A 6,766-nucleotide genomic window follows, 5' to 3' on the forward strand; every position below is an offset into this window, starting at 1 on the left:
TATTAAGTACTTAGTATTTGCTATAAATGGAACTAGGTTCTGACGTGGATCCAAAAGTGAAAAATTATTCAACCCCTGCCCACAAAGAATAGGAATATAAGACATACACAAAAAGGGAAAATAAAAAAAATTGACTGCCCTAAGGGAAAAGAGGGTAAACAGAAAGCTATCTGATTCTATATCTTTCTAGAATTGAATCCTGGACTAATCCTGGGGCAGGAATAAAAATAGTAGAGAGTGGTTATTCAAAGGATATATGTGTGTGTATACATATGTGTGTATATATATATGTGTGTGTGTGTATATATATATATATATGTATGTATGTATGTATGTGTAGCACCCTTTCTCAGCTACTTTCCCAACTCCTACTTGTCTGTTAGTCAGTAAGCATTTATTAAGTGCCTATCACACGCCAGACACTGTGATGAGATCTGTGGGTTCTAAGAAAGGCAAAACCAAAACCAAGTAAACAAATGTTGCTTTTAAGGAACTCACAATATAACATAATAGTGAACTGAGCCACCAGAGGGTAGTTGATGACTATTCTCAAAGTACTATTGATGGGTAATCCTAAGCATAAAAGGATTTTACACAAATTTATTTAGATATCATGTAAAGCTCCCCAAATGTAAAGCTTTTTAGTATGTAAGGCTATATTTGCATATGGGATGGTTGCCTTCCTATAACAAGTACAGGTCATGGGATTCTGCTGGGAATGTTTATACATGGGACAAAGGGGTAACTCACACCTCTAGGTTATTAGACAATACTTTTCTTCCTTCTAGAAGTCTCCACTCAGTTTGCTTTAGGGATTGGTATTGATGATGAATAGGATTCTGTGTCTCAGATAACAATTTACTCCCCTGATGGACAGGGTCAAGCAGATAACTCAAATTCTTTACTGGTCTCTCACAGGATTCTTGATTACTACTGACTCTATTTTTTTTCCTACCTACTCCAGTTACTAAGATGGTATAATGGCAATGTAAATGGGAACATCTTTCCCATCTAATAATAGGCCCATGTGACCTGCTTAAGTCACATGGAAGCCTAACACACACGAGTTCGAGTCACATAAAGCCTGTGGTGGGAGGAGTTTGCTGAACAGGTAGAAAAGGAAGGGTGGAGGAGAGCTGAAAGGAAGTTGGTTAGAGCAGTTAGAGCTGAGGGAGAGAGAGAAAGCAGTCAGCAAGCTGTGAGTATTCATTTGTGGGAAGGCCCTAGCAGGGGGAAGGCTTGGGGACAGGGGTGCCCCCCTGTATTGTTATTGTATATAGATTTCTTTGTTACTATACTGGATATGACTTTCTGGTATTGGGATTTGGCTTTCTGGTGTTTGAATAAATGTTTGGTTCTGTCTTCCATGTGGAGAGTCTTTTATATTTTGCAATTCAGAATTACACTGTCATATTCATAGTCACCATAGGTGCTGTCAATAGCTCATTGGCACTACAGATGGGTATCTTTTGAGCTTTCAAATCTTATAAGGTCTTAATTTTTTGCTCACATAAAACCAGGAAAAAAAGAAACACAGCAGAAACAGAGGTGTCATGTAGTCAAGGGTCTAGTAGGAAATAGGGCAGTCCATAACTCTGCTATTTGGTAGCTCACAGCAGTCCTCTTTACCTGAAAGCCATGAAGGAAGAGAGCAAGGGATCATCCTTTTGAATCTTTTCAACCTTTCACTTCCATCTCATCCTCTATTGAATCATCAATATTCCCAGCTCCTCAGCCAACAAGGTCTTTTTATCATCACATTGTATTAACCCCTCAATCACTCTTGGCCAGAAGAAGGCTCACCATACTCTGATGTGTTGGACTGACAATAGGCAGAGAATATTGCACATGCTCCATATAAGTAACCAGGCAGGGTTAATTCATTCATATTCTAAGAACTGGGCCCTCATTATATGTATGTATACATGCACTTATGTATATGTAACAGGAGTTTGGTTCAAGTACCAGGAAATCCAGTCAAAGAGGAGAGAAGGAAACAAGGGAATGATCAATTGAAACCAAGCAAGAGAGAGAATCTGAACCCTAGACTTGGGTTGAGGACCTTATCATTGTATCTAGATCTGTCAGTGCAGATAGTTGGGGAGAGATTTGGATGCCAGATAGCCAGATGGTAGAGACCAGAAGGTATAATGATTCCAAAAGCAAAGTCCTTTTTAGGCAATTTTGCCTAAAACCCTATCACATACCACCATAAAGTGTGTTGTCTTTAGCACAGATAAGTACCATAGAGTATGGATGTCTTCAGTAAAGAATTTTAGCAAAAGTAATGGAGACCACTTTTTATTTCTCTAGTTAGAAGAATTTTTGTCTGAAAGAAAAAGGACTTATGGTAGAGATGGCCTTTTGGGTTTGTATTGTTCATTTCATGTTGCTAAAAACACAAAGTTTCTCAATCACAATGATTTATGACAACCTCATGGCCCCCCAAATAAATAGTGCAATGTGGCCATGAAACCACATGTTTAAAATGCTTTTGATTATTTTTATGAAAAAGAGAAGAAAAACTTAAAACCCTGAGGAAAGTACCTTTTCCAAGAAAATTTAGAATTACTTTTTTTGGTCACTACATTTATGATTTTTATCAATGATTAAAAATCAAGCAAGAGAGGATTGATGTGATTTATGATTTTAGCATTTATTTATATCTCATTTCATTTTTTCTATTAATATTTTTATTCTGAATTTAGCAATCACCAAAGAAGATGAACCTATCCATTTGTGAAGCAAAACAGAAAAAGAGGATTGCATATGAAACCACAAATTCAGAATTTGCTTTTCCATTTCTAGTTTCTTGACGTCTCTGGCTCATTCACCTTACATGTCAGTACTTACTTATTGATTCCTGTGAGGGTTAGGGTGCTATGTTCACTCCAATAAGCACATCCTTCCCCCAACCCCAGTTGCAGGAAGTTATTGTTTAATTCAGAGGTTCCACATGAAAGCATTATTTCAGAATTGAACAGACCTTATGTCAGTACATTTTCTTAGAGGATGTGCTTAGTTCATGAATTTTTTAAAATCAGTAAGTTAAAAAAAAGAGAGAGAGAAAGTAAAAATGAGAATCTACTGGGAGAAGTCTAGCAAAATAGGTTTGCTCCAATGTGATTTGGTTTGCTTTTGAGTCAGCAATTTGAAAAAAAAAAACAGATCTAATCAATTGAATAGTCTTTTCTACCTTCAAAAAGTACTAATGTAAGCTAGGGTACAGTCAGTCAGTCAATAAACATTTATTAAGCACCTACTATGTGTCAAGCACTGTGTGAAGCACTGGAGATACAAATAAAAGGCAAAAGACCTCTGATCTCAAGGAGTTAATCTAATCAGGGAAGAAAATATATAAAAAGACGCTAAAAGGTGCATATAGGAAAAGAAGCAGGGTAGGGGAGTACTGGCTGGCATGATGAAGTCCTACAGCCAAATGGAAAATTAGGACATTTCTGCCCTGGGTTCCTTTCTTAAATAGAAGATCTGACGGTAGCTCTCCAATTTCTACCCTCTACCTTCTCCAGTCAGAAGAGAGGGAGAGGCCCAAAGGATAGGGGAGGTATGAGTTGCAGATTTGATTTGATCTTGTGGGAACATAGTTTCCAGAGATGATAGTGAAGTCCAGGTGAGAAATCATGTCAAGGTCAAAAGGCAGGGTGGTGCAGTAAAAGTAGTCCTGGGTTTGGAGGCAAAGGATCCAAGTTTGAATCCTGGCTCTGATATATACTATCTGTGTAACCATGGACAAATGAATTTACCTTTTGGGACCTCAGTTTCCCTATGTGTTAAATAAGGAGCTTGATCTAAACAACTTCTGCTATCTCTTCCAGCTCTAAATCTGTGACACTATAATTCTGTGACCCTATTGTACATGTACCATTTCTGATGATCAGGCTGTAAGTTAGAACACTAATACTCAGCTGAGAGATGGCAAGGTCCTTTTGTGCCTTTAAAATACTTGCCAGTTTGGAGGTGGACTTCTTATTGCACCATGATGCCTTTCCTCAAATAAACAGTAAAGGCTGGTTCTGAAAGTAACATTTTATTTTCAGTGTCTTTGTCACAAAAGTCACCTTCAAGGCTTGAATTCTAACAAACACTTTTGGATGGGTGGTGGGGAAAAGCCACTCTAGCTTCACATAAAGGCTAAGGACCTCATGAAACATGTAAATAAAGACAAAATTAAATAGAGAGGCAAGGGAAGGGAAGGGGAATGAAGGGATGCAAATGCACCTTCAACAAACTCAAGATTTTTTGTTCTCTGACAATCCTGTTTTTACACAATGGAATACCTCTCACATAAACACTGTCCCAATGCCACCCTATTTCCAGTTCTCTGGCTGGAATATGCGGCTATATATGTTCTTTATTATTCAAATAAAACAAGCATCAAAACTATTTCACAGAGAATAGAAGATATCCTCCCCCCAGGCAAAAGAATAATCAGCTTCATTCCCCCTACCTCCAGCCAGATGAAGCCAGCCTTTGACAGACAGGTAGAGAGAGCCCCTGGGCAGGGAAAAGAGAGAATGTCTGTCTCCCTCCCTCTTAGGTTTAGGAACTGTGTGAGTAGCACCCTGACTGTGTAGCCTTTGGAAGAACTATAGCTCAGCTGGAAAGGGGAGTGGAAATCCAGTGGAGAGCTTCATCCTCCACTGTTCTATCTGCTTCTTTTTCCACATAATGTTGGAGCTTGAAGCGACCTTGACATCATATAGTCCAACTGCCTCCTGCACCTTTCTTTATGATGATGATAATCGTACTTATTTTTGCTTAAAACTTTTCAGTAGGCAATAGTGTTAAAGGCAGCAGAGAGCTTATTTCTAAGTTACAAGTAGGTATACAAAAGAGTCTGGTAGCAGGCAAATATATCCACGTATATTTCAGTGTCTGGGTTAAAACACACGCCCCTCCCTTCCTCCCCCCCCCCCCTGCCTTTATCTCTAACTTTGTTTGATTTGCTTATAAGGTACATAACATTGGTTTGGGCATAGGGACTCTACCGGGGGTAGTTTGGCATGGTAGGTCTAATGCTATTGTAAATGGACCAGGAAGGAGTTCAATTAATTTCAATTCAACAAACATTTATTAGGTGTCTTTTTAATCCAACAATAAAATAAGATACTTTCTCTGTACTCAAGGAGTTAAAATCTAGTAGAGGTACTAATGTACATAATTTTAAGTACATATTATATAAGGCATATAATACTCTTGTTAGCTATTATCTCTATCATATCAACACAACTAGTATTTTGGTAGTGATTCTAAGGTTTGCAAATGGCTTTGCTTACAGTATATTTTCTTTGATCCCCATTACAATTCCTTGAGGTAGCTAACCATAGGAATTATCCCCATTTTACAGTTGAATAAACGGAGTCAAAGGAAGGTTAAACTACTTATCTTTGGTACTATACCCAGGAAGTGCTAGAAAAAGGAATCATGCTAAATCTCTCCTGACTCCAAGTCCAGCCCACTTTTTGCTCTGTCATGACAAAAGGTAGAATGTGCTAAGCACAAGTCCAGACAAAGTATTAGGAGAAATTTGAGTAAGAATTCAACACTTGAAGACAGATCAGAAGTTTCCTAGGTGTTCTGGTATTTGAGCTAGGTTGTAAAGGAATAGGCAGAGGATCAATTATTCAGAGATGTTGGAGGAATCTATTCCAGATATGGCAGCAAGCAGGAGCAAAGAATGGGAATGCAAAGTGGAACAATTTGGCTAAGCCATATTGGATAGGCCTGGAAAGGCAGGTAGTATCCAGTTTCTGGAGGGTCTTGAAAAAGCAAATCAAGAATTCCTGCTTTATTTACTAGACAATGGTGGCGCTGCTAAAGGTTTTTGAAGAGAGGCATTTTATGAGATGTATATTAAGAACCTTATTGGGCTAAGAGTAGGAAGAATGCATTAGAAAGAAGAGAGCCTCACTAATAATAGGAGAAATGCAAATCTAAACAACCCTGAGGGTTCATTTCAAAACCTGCAAGTTGGCAAAGACAATAAAAATTGCAATACTATTGTTGGAGGGTTTATGGAATGACAGGCACACTAAGGCATTTTTGGTGGAGTTGTAAACTGGTACAACCATTTTGGAAAGTAATTAGAATTATGCAAATAAACTCAGATGTCTATATACTTTGAACAAGAGACTCCATTACTAGTCTTATCCCCCAAGGAAGCTATTGATAAAAAGCAAATCACCTTGTACACCAAAATATTTATAGCAGTACTTTTTATGATAGCAAAGAATTGAAAACAAAGTAGGTGCTCATTGATTAGTGAATGGCTAAACAATTGTAGTGCATAAATGTAACGGAATATTACTACTATAAGAAATGAGTTAAGTGATAAATACAGAGAAGCATGGAAAGATTTGCATAAACTGATGTAAAATAAGTAGAGATGAAAATAATACAACACAATAACTATAACAATGTAAATGGAAAGAACAACCACATATTAAAAAAATCAAAAGTGAATTTAACAAAATCATAAATATCAAGCATGACCCAAATGAAGAGATATGAGAAGACACCTTAAACCTACCCCTTCAGGAGGTGGGAGGGCCACAGGTTTTAAAAATCACAAATTTGCAGACTTTTTCATTGTATAAGTTAGTTATTGTATAGATTTTCATCTTTAAAAAAATTTATTATATGGGATAGCTCTCTAGGAGGGAGAGAAAAAGAATATTGAAGATAACTATGAGTGTCTAAGAAATAAAAGACATCAATAAAAACTTATTTAAAAAGAAAGAAGAGA

Source organism: Petaurus breviceps, unplaced genomic scaffold (assembly GCF_028583685.1).
Source record: "Petaurus breviceps papuanus isolate PSGF00001 unplaced genomic scaffold, PetGlider_PUasm1.0 90977, whole genome shotgun sequence".
Taxonomy (NCBI): Eukaryota; Metazoa; Chordata; class Mammalia; order Diprotodontia; family Petauridae; genus Petaurus; species Petaurus breviceps.